The sequence below is a fragment of the Odocoileus virginianus genome, chromosome 20, assembly GCF_023699985.2.
Source record: "Odocoileus virginianus isolate 20LAN1187 ecotype Illinois chromosome 20, Ovbor_1.2, whole genome shotgun sequence".
NCBI classification, from domain to species: Eukaryota; Metazoa; Chordata; class Mammalia; order Artiodactyla; family Cervidae; genus Odocoileus; species Odocoileus virginianus.
Genome location: NC_069693.1, coordinates 51,357,367 through 51,375,052, shown reverse-complemented (window position 1 = coordinate 51,375,052; position 17,686 = coordinate 51,357,367). Strand labels below are relative to the sequence as shown.

The 17,686-nt window shown below is 42.2% G+C and overlaps 2 long non-coding RNA genes across 2 annotated transcripts in view; one reads left to right on the top strand and one right to left on the bottom strand.

The window, feature by feature from the left end:
• LOC139029950 (uncharacterized) overlaps positions 1-17,686 on the bottom strand; it is a 67,142-nt gene that overhangs the window by 30,780 nt on the left and 18,676 nt on the right. The window lies entirely within an intron of this gene.
• Positions 951-7,026, top strand: LOC139029951 (uncharacterized). The gene is made up of 2 exons (XR_011482291.1): positions 951-1,080; positions 5,758-7,026. It is a non-coding gene; the product is annotated as an uncharacterized lncRNA (long non-coding RNA).

Genomic DNA, 17,686 nt, shown 5'->3' with positions numbered 1-17,686 from the left:
AGCCGGCCAGGCTCCTCTGTCCATGGAATTCTCCAGGCAAGAATACTGGAGTGGATAGCCACTCCTTTCTCCAGGGGATCGAACCCAGGTCTCCTGCATCGCAGGCGGATTCTTTACTGTATGAACCACCAGCCTCAAACAGATCATCAGACAACCCTTGAAATGCAAGATGCTCTACAAAGCAAATGACCAGCAGCCTTCAAAAGTGTTCAGGTCACAAAGGGCCGGGGGCGGGGGCCGGGGGGGGGGGGGGGTGTGCAGGGCGGTGGCACTGAAGCAAAGCCACGGATTGGAGGAAACCGGAAGCCATAGCAACTGCGTGTTGTGTGGGATCCTGGACTGGATCCTGGATGAGAAAGAGGGCACGGGTGGAAAAGCCAGTGAAAGCCGAATAAAATCTGTACATTACTCGCATTGCTTCAGTGCTGTAAGCTTTAAATGTCAACACAAAAAATTAGAAGGGAAAAGCATTGGTGGTAGAGAACAAAGAGAAAAAACCAAAGATGGAGAACTCCACGAAGATTTTGTCACAGGCCAGAGAAAACATTTCACCACAGGTGTTTTCTAGGAACACAGGATTGTTTTCTATTTGATTACACACACACATACATCGATCTAAAACCAGTTGTCAAAGAAGATTCACGAGTTCAAAGTTGGTAATAGTAATAAAATCAAAATGTAAACATGAATTGATACAACCTAAATGGATTTACCTCCATGGAATAAGATAAGAGAGTATGTGGGGAAAATAGTCAAATCTTTCTCTTTGAAGATAATCACTAACATCAAAAAAAGCAAGACCTTGTAGTATACATGCAGGTTATTCTTTTGTGTTAGAACTGTGGAGTTAATAATCAAAAGAAACAACTGCTAACCTTGGGGAGCAGGGATCAAAGGGGCAGGGGGTGGTGCCCAGGAGACAGGTTTTTTTTTTTTTTTTTTTGGTAATAATCCTAGTAGCTCTTAGTGGCTCTTTAAACTCTGTGTAAATGTAATTAATAAAAATTGAAAATGCAGAACATGAGTACATGATACACTGATGAGGAACACACGACGTATTTGAGGACACTGGCTGTGAAGGTGACGAGGGGGTGGGTCAGGAGCTGGGGTGGGGGTGAAGGGAGAGCTTCTTAAGATGTGCGTGTGCTGCTGATGGAGACGACGAAGTAGAGAAGGGAAGCAGGGCAGAGAAAGGGTGAGTGCGGGAGGGAAGCCGTGGGCGCTGGTAAGGGGCTGAGGTGGGAAGATTTCCCATGTAATTTCTTCTACGCAAAACACGAAGCAAGGCCATCGGCTGACCTTGGGGAGGTTAGGGCTTCCCAGGTGGCGCTAGTGGTGAAGAATGTGCCTGTCAGTGCAGAAGACCTAACAGACGTGGGTTTGATCCCTGGGTGGGGAAGATCCCCTGGAGGAGGACATGGCAACCCGCTCCAGTATTGCTGCCTGGAGAATCCCATGGACAGAGGAGCCTGGTGGGCTACAGTCCATGGGGTCACAAGGAGTCGGACATGACTGAGCGACTTAGCATGCACACACAGGGAGGATGGAGGTGTGACACATCATCTTAAGGAGAAAAGAGTTTCTTAGTGAAATACAGTAGCATTGTATGGTTTGACGTGTTTCTATAATGTACGTGTTAATGTTTTCTTTAGAACTTTCTCACTGGTATTCATTGATTTTTTTTTTTTGAGGGGGGGTGTCAGGTTTTGTGCTGGTTTCATAAAAATTACTTGGAAGCCTTCTTTCCCAGGGCGATGGCACATTCTGAATAGAACTGGAGGCAACTGCTACCTACCTACAACATACAGCAAAGATACCATTTGTGAAGCTTTTTGGGGCCTAAGGATTTTCTTGTTTTCTTCTAGGATAAAACAGTTTATTTTCTCTTCTGGGCTACTTTTCTATAATAGCTACTATGTATGTGTATATCTAAAATATACACTGAAGATATAAGAGCCTTAAAATAATTACACGCATGTATTTACTGTCCGTCATCTCTCAGTTTTCTAGTTCATACACTCCTTCCACATCTCCTGATCTTTAGTTTATACCTATTAGGTTTTATTTGGCAAGTTTATCTTCCACACTTTCCTAGTTCAGTTTAGATAATGGATTATCTACTTCCCTGATTCTGTGTTTGCACTTTTCCCACCAAACAACCTACTCTTGCATTTATTTGATATTTGGGTTGACCAGTTTGGCCATTTCTGTGTTTATCATTTATCTCCAGTGACTCAGTCTTTCCTTAGCCTCCTGTTCTTTTTTATAATTGCTTGTGTTTGGTTAGGTGATTTCTGCATTTCATTTTTGTGTGCTAACACACACGGACCTGTACACAGACAGGTGGCCTGGGGCTAGTGGGCATCACTCTTCTGAAACACGCATCAAGAAAAGGGACCTGGCAGATACCTAGGATTCAGGCCAGCAGTCATTTGCTTCTTGAGGGGATGGGATAAAGTGGACACAGCCCTGTGGCTGGGACACAGAGAGGATTAGTAGCATCCAGAGAACCTAGTGCCCCAGTCCATCACAGTAACACTGCTGGCCTCGCCCTTGGGAATCTCCGAGGGGAGAGCTTTCAGAGAACCAGATGCCACTGTACACACAGAGGTGGAAAGACACTTCCATTCCAGATGAGCTGCACACAGAAATTTTAACCCTCAAGGAATATAATGCTAGCGAGCAGAAAAGCAAGAGAACTGACCAGTGCATATGAAATAACATTGAAATTACAAAAAAGTTTTTAAAAAGAGAGTCCAACTGGATAAACACATTTTAAAAAGATCAACCTTCCTTAAACCTAATCAAGAACATGTAGGAATGAAAGGACCAGGAAAGAAATCTCTGGAACTCTGAGTTTAAAAGTCTTGAAACAATTTTTTTAGACCTTAGTAAGTGGGAAGTTCCAGAATGGGTACAGTTAAGGAAAGGACTAATGTACATGAAGATTGTGTTCAGATAATTTGCTTTAATATAGCAAGATAAAATAAAATATTAAAATGGTAAAAAAAAAAGAGTAAAATGAGAAGTTCCAATGTAAAATATGTGGAGAGATAAGAAAGCCTTAAGTGAACAATGCAAAGAAATAGAGGAAAACAATAGAATGGGAAAGACTAGAGATCTCCTCAAGAAAATTAGAGATACCAAGGGAACGTTTCATGCAAAGATGGGCACAATAAAGGACAGAAACAGTATGGACCTACAGAAGCAGAAGATATTAAGAGGAGGTGGCAAGAGTACACAGAAAAATTGCACAAAAAAGGTCTTAAAGACCCAGATAACCACAATAGTGTGATCACTCACCTACAGTCAGACATCCTGGAATGCAAAGTTAAGTGGGCCTTAGGAAGCATCACTGCTAACAAAGCTAGTGGAGGTGATGGAATTCCAGTTGAGCTATTTCAAATCCTAAAAGATGATGCTGTTAAAGCAATGCACTCAGTATGCCAGCAAACTTGGAAAAAGCAGTGGCCACAGGACTGAAATAGGTCAGTTTTCATTCCAATCCCAAAGAAAGGCAATGCCAGAGAATGTTCCAACTACCACACAATTGTGCGTATTTCACATGCTACCAAGGTAATGCTCAAAATCCTTCAAGCTAGGCTTCAACAGTACGTGAACTGAGAACTTCCAGATATACAAGCTGGATTTAGAAAAGGCAGAGGAACAGAGATCAAATTGCAACATCCGTTGGATCATAGAAAAAGCAAGGGAATTCCAGAAAAACATCTACTTCTGTTTCACTGACTATGCTAAAGCCTTAGACTGTGTGGATCACAACAACTGGAAAATTCTTAAAGAGATAGGAATACCAGACCATCTTACCTGCCTCATGAGAAGCAGGTCAAAAAGCAACAGTTAGAACCAGGCATGAAACAACAGACTGGTTCAAAATCGGGAAAAGAGTATGTCAAGTTTGTATATTGTCACCCTTCTGATTTACTTATATGCAGAGTACATCGTGCAAAATGTCAGGCTGGAAGAAGCACAAGCTGGAATCAAGATTGGTGGGAGAAATATCAGCAACCTCAGATATGCAAATGACACCACCCTAATGGCAGAAAGCAAAGAGGAATTAAACAGCCTCTTGATGAAGGTGAAAGAGGAGAGTGAAAAAGCTGGCTTGAAACTCAGCGTTCAAAAAACTAAGATCATGGCATCTGGTTCCATCACTTCATGGCAAACAGATGGGGAAAAAATGGAAACAGTGACAGACTTTATTTTCTTGGGCTCCAAAATCACTGTGGATAGTAACTGTAGCCATGAAATTAAAAGATGCTTGCTCTTTGGAAGAAAAGCTATGACAAACATAGACAGAATATTAAAAAGCAGACATCACTTTGCTGACAAAGGTCCATATAGTCAAAGCTATAGTTTTTCCAGTAGTCATGTATGGATGTGAAAGTTGGACCATAAAGAAGACTGAACACCAAAGAATTGATGCTTTTGAACTGTGGTGTTGCAGAAGACTCTTGAGAGTCCCTTGGACTGCAAGGAGATCAAACCTCTCAATCCTAAAGGAAATCAACCCTCAATATTCATTGGAAGGACTGATGCTGAAGTTAGAGCCCCAACACTTTGGCCACTTTATATAAAGAGCCAACTTGCTGAAAAAGACCCTGATGCTGGGAAAGACTGAGGGCAGGAGGAGAAGGGGGTGAAAGAGGATGAGATGGTTGGATGGCATCATCAACTCAATGGACATGAGTTTGAGCAAACTCAGAGAGATAGTGAAGGATAGGGAAGTCTGGTGTGCTGCAGTCCATGGGGTTGCAAAAAGTCATACACGACTGACTGAACAACAAGAAATCATGGCTGAGAATTTTCTAGCATTGCACAGACAAGCATCCTCCAACTATAAACACAGCAGTATAGAGACTCACATACATGCATATTCTACTGAAGTGGAAGAATATCAGGATAAAGAGAAAACTGTAAAATAAGAGAAGACAGATTATCTACAGGCGACTGACACTTAACAAAAGTGCTTCTATGTATAGCAAGAGCAGCCTAAAGAATAAGGGATGCCTTCAAAATGCCTTGGACACACAGCTGTAGGTCTAGGTATTTTATATCCTAATAGCTGCTTTTCAAGACAGAGGGAAGAATGGAAGTATTTTCAGACATACAAAGACAGATAATTTAGTACTAATAAACTTTGCTTAAAGAATGATCATAGTAAGCAAGAAAGAATGCAATACAAGAGCAATGGGAAGAAAAATTAGTTTTATATATATATTATATATATAAAGAAAACAGAAATAATCATGGACTTGGAATAGAAAATAAAACTAAAAATTTTTGTAACAATTCAGACTCAAAAGAAAGCCAGGAAATACAGATCACAGAATTCTAAAAGGGAAGAGGGAGTCTTGATTGGGAGGGGTATGCAGCATGAACAATGCTTTATTTCTAGACTTGCTGATGATTCCATGGCTGTTTGCTTTATAGTTATTCACTAAACTATATATATGTTTATGTACTTATCTGAATGTTTCTTCTATATAGATATGCAGTACTACAGACTGAATTATATAACAGCTATAAATGATTTGGGATTAAGGACAGGAGGACAGGCCTCCAATTATATAGAAGCATTAGTGGAAACAGTGAATTTTTTACCTCAAGCAGATCACAGAAATTCTATATGTATGAAAGGCACAGAAGTTGTTTTCTTTTAGGTGGAGGGGAGATGAAAAGAGATGATTTGTACCACAGTGTTAAGACTTTCATGTAATTTTGTGTTGTTTGCTTTAGTCTTAGCAGAAAAGGAAGCTGGTCTCCTTACAGAAAAACAGACATTTAAGGCAAGTAACCACTGACTCTTCTCTGTGACTCATTCAGTACATCGATCGGTTACCAAGGGCTGTTCATTTACCTCTACCCCTTGTGCAAGACAATCAGTTTTACTTCTCTGCACCTTGGCCTGTGGTCAGAATAATCTTTACCGTTGCTCTCCCCACATCCAAAGTCAGAGTTCATTCAACCCATTATCCCAGGGCATGTCGATGACGGTTTGTTAAGGTTGTTAAGCTGCGGAAAAAAATTTCAGACCAAAGTACAGTCAGAGCCCAATTTTTGTAAAAATAAAGGACAAAAGAAGCACATTTGTGATTACCATTGCATATTTTTGTAGCACAGGAGTCTCTCACCGGAACCACTGAACTGACCCCCGAGGAGCCGTCCTTTACACAACAGAGATCTAAAAACATCAGAGAGGTAACGCACGCTCATCCTCCCATTCTGAAATCCACAGTCCTCACCCTGTGAGAGTTTCAGCATAACAGGGGCACTGCTTTGGCCCAGACAGCAGCAAGGTGTAGAGGCAGGGCTTGTCTCAGCCAAGGCGGGACCCAGCTGCTCTCCCAGGGCTCTGCTCCCCTCTGTCTCCAGACGCTGGCAGAAGGACCACTAGCAACTGAAGACACTCATCACTCTCTCCACTGACCCACAAAAGAAACTTTCTCTTTACCAAGAGCACCAAACCAACTCCCACGGACACCTCCCACTAACCTGACCTGGGTCTTGCGCCTGGAGGTGGTGGTGGCAGGGGAGGAAGTCATTACCAGCTAGAGTCACACGCTCATCCCTGGGGGTGTAACCTATGTTTCCCTGGGTCTTCTGGCAGGAGCAGGGGGAACTGGGTAACAGATTTGTTTGAGATGATTCTTATACCATACATTTCACCCACTTGTACAATTCACTGTTGTTTAGTCCCCTCAGAGTTGAGTAACCATCACTATTACCAATTCTGGAACATTTCCATCACCCCAAGAGCCACTCCTGCTCCTTATCTGACTCCACTCATTTGACCCCCAGGCCACCAGCAATCTACTTTCCGTCCAGGCCACCCTCTCCCTCACCGGCTGTGTCTACTGCAAGCACAGAGCCTCTGTATTTGTATTTGGATGAGAACCAGAAGGTGACACAGGCCCATCTCAAACCAGACTGGATTTAGAAATATGATCACTGGACAACGCATCTGTTGTTTCAGTGTTTCACAATAAAGCTCCCCTTAACTGGCAACCATAGCTTTCTAGACTGCTTGCTTCTCATGGAGTAAGTGGCTGAGAGTTCATCTTTGGTTGAAACAGACCCTGGCTCTTCTGGGAAGACCCCAGCAGCCGGTCGGGTCTGCCCCGTGTTCCCTGCAGTCTCCCTCCAGGTGGCACGTCCCCCACCTGCCTTGACGAGCCCGCCCCCCATGGCTGTCGGCCCCTCTGTTCTCCAGGAGAGCGAAGAGGAGCTGTATTCCTCCTGCCGCCAGCTGCGGAGGCGGCAAGAACTGAACAACCAGCTCTTCCTGTACGACACCCACCAGAACCTGCGCAGTGCCAACCGCGATGCCCTGGTCAGAGAATTCAGCGTCAACGAAAACCAGCTGCAGCTGTACCAGGAGAAGTGCAACCGCAGGTGGGTCCCCCTGCAGCCACTGTGAGGTCAGGCCCGGGCCAGGGCGGAGGGCAGGCTCCCCCTTCAGGAAGCCTGAGCCCTGACCCCTCTTCTCTTGGCTCCATCAACTACTTACACTAAGAGCTCACGCATTTCCACCTTCCCTGAGCTGAGCACGCCCAGGTAAGAGTAAAAATAAGCAATGACCACTACCGTTTAAGGAGCCCTTCTCACCCTCCCAAGCCTGGGCTTGTCCAGTGGTCCTAAACTCAAGTGGAATCCCTCTCCCCACCTCCCTTCTCCAGAGGAGGATGCTTTGAATTGTGCTACAGACTTGTATGGGGGCGTCGATGATGGCTCAGTGGTAAAGAATCCACCTGCAGAACAGGAGACATAGGAAATACAGGTTGGATTCCTGGGTTGGGAAGATCCTCTGGAGGAGGAATTGGCAACCCACTCCAGCATTCTTGCCTAATAAAACCCAAAGACAGAAGGATCTTGGCGGGCTACAGTTCACGAGGTTGCAAAGTCAGGCATGACTGCGCATGACAATAGACATGTAAGGAGGGATAGCCAGGTGTGCCAGAGTGCTGCTCCACAAAGAACATTCTCCAAGAAAACGCCAGTAGCAACTTCTCTAGGACAGCATGGAGATTCCTCACCCTCGTTCTTCTCATGTCATCTTGACGACACTGCACAGGGACAATGACCGCAGCACAGCGACCAGTGACGAGGCAGCATCACAAAAGTTAAGCATCCTGTCAGGGACCTACTTCCCCAGCTCTGCCCTGTACACCCAGCCCTGCATATCCACAAACACGTGGACAGAAATGTGAGAGTTCAGCACGTGACCCGAATCCTAGGCTAATGGATGACGGTGCAATCTGTCTTATTTCAGGTCAAGAGAAAAGAGAGTCAGCAACAGCAAGTTTACTCATAGAAGCCAGGGTCCATGCGTAAGGGTGTCGTGTGTGCATGTGTTTGCATGGAGGAGCGTGTGCTCTGTTCAGACCCTGGGAACACGCTCATGTGTGAGGTCGTCACTCCTCCAGCCTGTCACCGAGATGACATATGTGGAGACCCAAGTGGCATGAGTTGGGATGATTTCCTGCTAAATTTTCATCTTGGACATTTTCTTAACTTACAGTCTCTACAGAGGATCCCAAAATGTGCTCACATGAGGCCTCTCACGTTCCAAACCCCCATGAACAAATGCAGTGAAACTCGATCAGTGACCTTCTGTGCACGAGCTGTAGAGTGAGCAGGATTCCTCCTCTGGCCTCTAAAGACCCAGGTAACTGACTTCTACAGGAGACGAGCCGGGTCTGTAAGGAACAAACTCACTAGATTCTGAAAAGGATCTGAACTAAAAGGCAAACGCTCTCACACTGAAGGCCTCAGACTTCACCAGGCCCAGAGAGGAGCCCCGGTCCTGCCCCAGCTCAGAGCACTTGAACTCCCTCCAGCGGCTGGACCCACGGCTGCCACACATGAGGGGTCAGGTTGGCCGTTCATTAGGACAGGGATGGCTGGGTGAGTGGGGTCAAGGGTGGCAATCTGGGGGCAACTGAGGGATGAATATTCCTGATGGTAAAAACATTCAAAGCACCTTTCAAGAAAGGTTAGGTGAAAAAGGCACTGAGGTTAGCACTGTAGGGAGGGCATTCTGACACTGTAGCTGACAAAGTTCCATAGAGTCAAAGCTCTGGTCTTTCCAGGAGTCATGGACAGATGCTTGAGAGTTGGACTATAAGGAAGGGAGAGTGCTGAAGAATTCATATTTTTGAACTATGCTGCTGGAGAAGGCTCTTAAGAGTCTCTTGGACAGCAAGGAGATCAAACCAATCAATTCTAAAGGAAATCAACCCTGAATATTCATTGGAAGGACCCATGCTAAAGCGTCAGCACTTTGGCCACCTGATGTGAAGAGCCAACTCACTGGAAAAGACTCTGATGCTGGAAAAGACTGAAGGCAGAAGCAGAAGAGCATGACAGATGATGAGATGGTTGGATGGCATCACCGATTCAGTGGACATGAACTGGGGCAAACTCCAGGGAAGCCTGGCGTGCTGCAGTCCATGGGTCATAGAGTCAAGACAGGACTTGGCAACTGAACAACAATAGCAACAGTCAGTGCCTCATTACCTGTTGGACAGGAAGCCAGTGGAGCCTATTTTTTTTTTTAAACAAATTTATTTTTATTTTTTTTCCATTTATTTTTATTAGTTGGAGGCTAATTACTTTACATCATTGCAGTGGTTTTTGTCATACATTGAAATGAATTAGCCATGGATTTACATGTATTCCCCATCCGGGTCCCCCCTCCCACCTCCCTCTCCACCCGATCCCTCTGGGTCTTTCCAGTGCACCAGGCCCGAGCACTTGTCTCATGCACCCAACCTGGGCTGGTGATCTGTTTCACCCTAGATAATATACATGTTTCAATGCTGTTCTCTTGAAACATCCCACCCTCGCCTTCTCCCAGAGTCCACAAGTCTGTTCTATACATCTGAGTCTCTTTTTCTGTTTTGCATATAGGGTTATCATTACCATCTTTCTAAATTCCATATATATGTGTTAGTATACTGTAATGGTCTTTATCTTTCTGGCTTACTTCGCTCTGTATAATGGGCTCCAGTTTCATCCATCTCATTAGAACTGATTCAAATGAATTCTTTTTAATGGCTGAGTAATATTCCATGGTGTATATGTACCACAGCTTCCTCATCCATTCGTCTGCTGATAGGCATCTAGGTTGCTTCCATGTCCTGGCTATTATAAACAGTGCTGCGATGAACATTGGGGTGCATGTGTCTCTTTCAGATCTGGTTTCCGTGGTGTGTATGCCCAGAAGTGGGATTGCTGGATCATATGGCAGTTCTATTTCCAGCTTTTTAAGAAATCTCCACACTGTTTTCCATAGTGGCTGTACTAATTTGCATTCCCACCAACAGTGTAAGAGGGTTCCCTTTTCTCCACACCCTCTCCAGCATTTTTTGCTTGTAGACTTTTGGATAGCAGCCATCCTGACTGGCGTGTAATGGTACCTCATTGTGGTTTTGATTTGCATTTCTCTGATAATGAGTGATGTTGAGCATCTTTTCATGTGTTTGTTAGCCATCTGTATGTCTTCCTTGGAGAAATGTCTGTTGAGTTCTTTGGCCCATTTTTTGATTGGGTCATTTATTTTTCTGGAGTTGAGCTGGAGGAGTTGCTTGTATATTTTTGAGATTAATCCTTTGTCTGTTGCTTTGTTTGCTATTATTTTCTCCCAATCTGAGGGCTGTCTTTTCACCTTGCTTATAGTTTCCTTTGTTGTGCAAAAGCTTTTAAGTTTCATTAGGTCCCATTTGTTTATTTTTTCTTTTATTTCTAAAATTCTGGAATGTGGGTCATAGAGGATCCTGCTGTGATTTATGTCGGAGAGTGTTTTGCCTATGTTCTCCTCTAGGAGTTTTATAGTTTCTGGTCTTACATTTAGATCTTTAATCCATTTTGAGTTTATTTTTGTGTATGGTGTTAGAAAGTGTTCTAGTTTCATTCTTTTACAGGTGGTTGACCAGTTTTCCCAGCACCACTTGTTAAAGAGGTTGTCTTTTTTCCATTGTATATCCTTGCCTCCTTTGTCGAAGATAAGGTGACCATAGGTTCGTGGATTTATCTCTGGGCTTTCTATTCTGTTCCATTGATCTATATTTCTGTCTTTGTGCCAGTACCATACTGTCTTGATGACTGTGGGAGCCTAACTATTGCACCCCTACCCATAGTCCCTTTTGGGTCCATCATTACCTCGCAAGCTCAGGTGTTGATGTCATTACCTGTTTTTAGCGAGGGGTAGAACAAAACCTAAGCCTTCCTACCTCACCCCATTCTAAAGTCTTATGGTTCAGACCAAGATCCCCGTTCTGCTTGAAATGCATTTTGAGTATCAACAAAATCTAAGAATTTGCTGCACAGAAGGCAGAAGTTCAGCATCTTTTCAGCTGCTATGCTGTAGAATCCATACTCAGCCACCTTGCTGCAAGACAAAGCAGTCAGTGAGGGGACCGTACTCCAAACGGTGCTAGGAAACACCCTCAGCCCTAAAGCTGGCTACTCCTCCTAGGTGCTGCAGTGACCTCAACACGCCACCAGAGTATCTGTTTTGGCACCGCAGTCTCCCCATAATTACCTAGGGTTCTGGGTGGTGGTGGGAGTCTCTCCATGAGGACACAGAGAAAGAGGGGCACAGATGACATCGCTGCTCTTCCGAGTCTGCCCGGATGCCATGTAACCCGAGTATAAAACACCTAGCTGAGACTGCTTTCACAGCCACGTGAAGAGCACAGCCAATTCAGATCAAGCAGAAGAGGGACAGGCACATCGTGAAAGAGGGCAGCAACACCGAGGGGCTCAGGCCACGACTGCCTGTGTGCACGGCTGTCTATCCTACTGAACGAGGGAAATGGTGAACATTAGTTATTACGTGGAAGACGAAATGGGAGGAGGCTGGTTAGATGTGAGTATGGGAAATTTGGGTTATGGAATGTGAATTCCTCCGCTGTAAAACCTGGCTATTCTAATGTGCACAGTGTAGAGGGGGTGGACTGTCACATTTCCCAAGTCTGATCTCAGCACCCGTTTGCCAAGAAGTATCTTACGGGACTAGTTAGTGTGGAATACATTTGAGGACCTGCTACTCTATTAAGAAAGTAACACAATCTAATAATTTATATGCTATATTACACAGGTAAAATCTACACTTATCCTACCAAGGCCAGTGGTTTTTAAATTGGGCCAGACTTAGCCCCAAGCAGTCTACCAGAGCTTTCCAAGGAGTCACAGACTCAAATAGTTTCAGTGGATCAATTTTCAGATCCTCACCTTCCTATTTGCACTCTTTCCAAAGATTCACCAGCCTGAGAAAAAGAGATCTTTTCTCCATGTTCAGTCTTACAGTAGAGCAGAACTCAAGATACTGTTTCAAAATACAGTGTTTGGACAGTGAAAGCCTCTGAACAGGATAAGAATCCTCCCACAATGCTGGTGGTTCCCAATTCTTTGCTTTCAACAAGACTGAAGGAACACTCCAGATTTCTGACTATTTATTTTAGCATGTACTTCCGAAGGAGATGGCTTTACCCTAAGTACTTCTGTTTCAATCTATCTGTGTGACAAGAATCTTCAACATTTCCCTACATGAAATTGAAAAGGGAGAATATAACTGATACTGTACCATGGCCATTCTAACGAAGATAATAGTAATCTACACAGAGGTGGAATAATTGAAGGTAGAAGCCTTCTTCAACTCATTAAGCGACATGCTGCCACTGAAATTTTAACTGTATTTAGTGGTTTACTAAACTGTGAACTCTGTTTATTAAACAAGCACAGTTCAGAAAAATTTAAAATATGCAGAGCCTTATAAGTTTAGGATGCTATGTAATTTTGTCACAGATATGCAACTGAATAATATAAAAGACATAAATAATTCAACTGAAATTTTGAGGGGGGAGTAGAATACAAATTCAATGTGTAAAAAAGAAAAAATGCAGCATTCCTTTCCAATAAAAATTGCCTTTTTTGGTGTCATTTTTTGAAAGAATGATAGAGTTTACCACCTATTATATTTAGATCCTCTTGGCTTAATTTATAAGGAAATGTCCATTTTATCCAAACATGCTGTATCTACCACAGGCCAGCACTTAGATCCTCTACAACTATTTAGGATGAAAATTTATTTATTTATTTTTTTTTTGCACACAGCTTTTTATTTTATTTATTTTTTTGGTGTGTTTTAATAGAAGTTTTCATTTCTCTGGATTAAATGCCCAAAGGTGTGATTTCTGGGTCATATAGTTAATGTTTAACTTTTTAAAGAGACACCAAACAACTTTCCAGAATAGCCATACCATTTTATATTCTGACCAGCAGAGTACAAGAGTTACGGTTTCTCTGTAACCACCAGCATTTAGAATTATACAACATTTTAAAGCTCTTCTAATAAGTTTATTAGAAAGTTCTTCTAATAAGTGTACTGGTATCTCATTGAAATATCATATTTTCAAAGGATGCATAGAAATGATCAACAATGGTTATATCGAGATAAACAATATGGAAGCAAGAGGAAAAACAGACATTCTCCTTATAACTTTCTACTTTGTATTTCTTAGGTGTATATATGTTACATTTAATAGATATTTAGGATGAAAAATTTTAGATGTCAATTTAGAAATGTGTAAGGGGACACACAGGTTTTCAGAATTCACTTATGCGGTCTCTGAGCATAAAATTTTAAGCTGGCTGATCGAGGGCCACTAAGAACGAGTTATGTTTGGAAATAAGAGGGATGGTGAAAAGGGGCTCTAGTTCTTTTAATTCCCAGAAGGAATGTAGCTGAACTTTCAACTTAGGTGACATCCAGCTTTTTGAAGACAACCCTAAAAGCTATATTCTTGCCAAAAGAAAGTTAAATTATTAGATCTAGGAAACGTGCAGAATTACAAAACTGGCATTTGAAAACGACTCATTGATTTGTCTCAGGCCCTTCAGTCACAAAATATTTCCTTCCTGAAGAGTCAGATTCCACAGTGACTCTGTCTCAGAAGTGTCGTATTTCTTGTTTTCCACAGACTTTACAAAGCTACATTTGTAAATGCATGTTTCACTATTAAAGTTTAATTTGTCTTTATATGAATGCTTGTGTGTACACAATCATGTGAATGTGTCACACAAATGCTGGCTCTCGTTAATGTGAAAATTAAACGACTGTATCATGTTTTTTAAAAATAAAAATGTGGTCTCATTGGACATATCAGTCTTCAGTGAAGACTCAGTTGATTATTAGCTGTGAGTACTGACATGTTTTGCCAGTTGATTTTAAACTTATTCAGCAAACTTATTTTACAACAAAGATGAACAAGAAATCTGACCTCTATCTTACACCACACACAAAAATCAAGTGTCCAGTTAGATTACACATCAAAATGTAAAATGTAAAACATAAAATAAAACAGTACCAATTCGAGAATGCATTCACAACCTTAGAGTAGGGAAAAGTTGTTTCAACAGAACACCAAAAGCACTACCTGGCAAGGAAGACAGCAAAAGTAGCCTCTGCTAGAGCTCACAGCTGCTGTTCATCAAAGATATAATAAGGAGAATAAAAAGGCAAGACAGGGTAGAAGAAGATATTAAATGGCAACCCACTCCAGTACTCTTGCCTGGAAAATCCCATGTATGGAGGAGCCTGGTGGGCTACAGTCCATGGGGCTGCAAAGAGTCGGACACAACTGAGCGACTTCACATACATACATTCACATATCTGACAAAGAACCTCAGTGAAAATGTGATTCCACCCCTCCAAGTCACTAAGATAATCCATTAGTGGAAAAGGTGTATTCCATGAATAAGTACCTCCCAAGAGTACATCCAAATGACTGATAAACAAATGAAAAGATGCTTACTCATAATTTGTAAGAGAAAATACAAATTAAGACCATAATATATCACTAACACACTTAGCGGAATGGCAAAAATTAAAAAGCTTAACAACACTAACAGTTTTTATCAAGACCGTAGAGCACTTGGCACTACGGTGCTTGTGTAAACTGGTACCAAACTATCAATGCATTGTAAAGATGTTTCATTCTCTCTTCTGAAGTTAACCATTTGCAATTCCACCCCTAAATACTGTTGACCCTCTGTATCTGCAGGTTCTTCATCTGTGGATTAAACCAACCTCAGATCATGTACTATGCTTGCAGTCCACAGCTGGTTGAATCCACAGATGTCAAATCCTTGGATACAGAGGGCTGGCTATGGGACTTAAATATCCTCAGATTTTTGTATCCACAGCAGTTCCTGGAAGTGATCTTCATAGATACTGAAGGACAACTCCATACCTACTAGAAATGCATCCCGTGTCCCCTGAGGACAAGTACAAGACTGTCGGCAGACAGTACTACAGCACTGTTATCCACACCAGGCGAGACCAGGAGAGGGTTCTACTGTCCATCTGCTGCACAATTGTTAAACTGCCTGTCTTTATACAACGGGACACACACAGCAAATGACTGAGCTATTGCATGAAATGACATAGGTGCATCTCACAATGACACTATGACTGAAAGGAGCTGCATACACACAAATACAGCAAAGAAAAAAATGGAATACAACAGATTAAGAGAAAGGTATACAGGGAACTGCAGGGTGTTTGTAAGATGGAACAGTGTAAGGAGACAAAACGACATGGAGAAAAGAATACATACACAACATGGATATATTTAAACAGTAATGTTTGAGAAAAGCTGAAATGCAGGAAAATGCACACCCAGTGATACCATTTATACACATTTTTAAAACTACATGCAAAACAGCGCTATATATTCCTTCTAACAGACACATAGTGAGATGGGTAAAGTATAAAAATGGACTGAAAGGAACATCTAAACGTTCAAAGATCGAGTCAGTGGGGAAGGCAGTGACTGAGACAGGGAAAGGTAGGTTTAGCTCTGTGGCTGTTTTATACTTTTAAAATGTTGGCAGTGGTGCTCTGCTTGGTATAAATATAAAAGCAGGACTGTTTACAAAGAGGAATTTACACTGATCCATCTCAAACTCCTCCTAAAGACTGAAGAGGAGGGACTACTCCCAAAGACTTTCTATGAAGCCACCCTCACCCTGATACCAAGAGTACCACAGACACTATCAAAAAACAAGTTACAGGCCAATATTTCTGATGAACATAGACCCCCAAATTCTCAATCAAATATTAAGAAGCCAAATCCAACAACACACACAAAAAGTCATACACTGTGACCAGGTTAGATTCATCCCAGGGTCACAGAGATGTTTCAACATATGCAAATCAACCAATGTGATACACCACACGACAGAACAAAGGGCAAAACCTGCATAATTATCTCAACATATGCAGAGAGCATTTGACAAGACTCAATATCCGTTTATGATAAAAAAAAAAAAACTCTTACCAATGTGGGTATAGAGGGAACGCATCTCAACATAATAAAAGATATTTATGACAAACCCACAGCCAATATAATATTCAATGCTGAAAGCTTCCTGCTAAAATCTGGAACAAGCAAAGATGCCCACTCTCATCACTTCTCTTCAACACACTATTGTTAAGTCCTACCTACAGCAATCAGACAAGAGAAAGTATTCAAACTGGTAGGGAAGAGGTAAAATTGTCATTATATGCAGATGACATGATACTATTAGTATATATACAGAAAACCACTAGGATTGATAAACAAATTCAGCAAGGTAGCAGGATATAAGATTAACATTCAGAAACCAGTTGCATTTCTTTAGTCTCCCAAGGCAATAAAAATAAAAAACTAAAATCAATAATGGGAACTAATCAAACTACAGGCTTTTTCGCAGCAAAGGAAACCATGAAAAAAACAAAAAGACAACCTATATAATGGGAGAAAATATCTGCAAATGAGGTGACAGACAAGGGCTCAATCTCCAAAATACATAAACAGTTCATGCCGCTCAACAACACAAAAACAAACAAGCAACAACCCAACTGAAAAACGAAGACCTTAGTAGATATTTTTCCAAAGAAGATGGACAGATATCCAGTGGGCACATGAAAAGATGCTCAACATCACTAATTATTAGAAGGATGCAAATCAAAACTACAATGAGGTATCACCTCACACTGGTCAGAAGGGCCATCATTAAAAACCTATAGATAACAATACGCTGGAGAGGGTGTAGAGAAAAGGCACCTACACTGTTGGATATAAACTGGTACAGGCACAATGGAGAACAGTATGGAGGTGCCTTATAGAACTAAAAATAGAGCTAACATATGATCCAGCAATCCCATTCATGTATCCGGAGAAAACCATAATTTGAAAAGATACATAGACTCGAATGTTCACTGCAGCGCTGTTTACAATAGTCAGAATATGTAAGCAACCTTAATGTCCACCAAAAGATGAATGGATAAAGAAGATGTGGTACATGTATACAGTGGAATATTACTCAGCCATTGTGCTTAGTCGCTCAGTCTCGTCCGACTCTTGGTGACCCCATGGACTGTAGCCCACCAGGCTCCTCTGTCCATGGGAATTCTCCAGGCAAGAATACTGGAGTGGGCTGCCATGCCCTCCTCACTCAGCCATTACAAACAATGAATTAATGACATTTGCAGCAACATGGATGGACTTGAGATTGTCATACTGAGTGAAGTAAGTCAGACAAAGACAAATATCATATGATATTGCTTACATGTGGAATCTGGAAAGAAGGGTACAAGTGAACTCATCTATAAAACAGA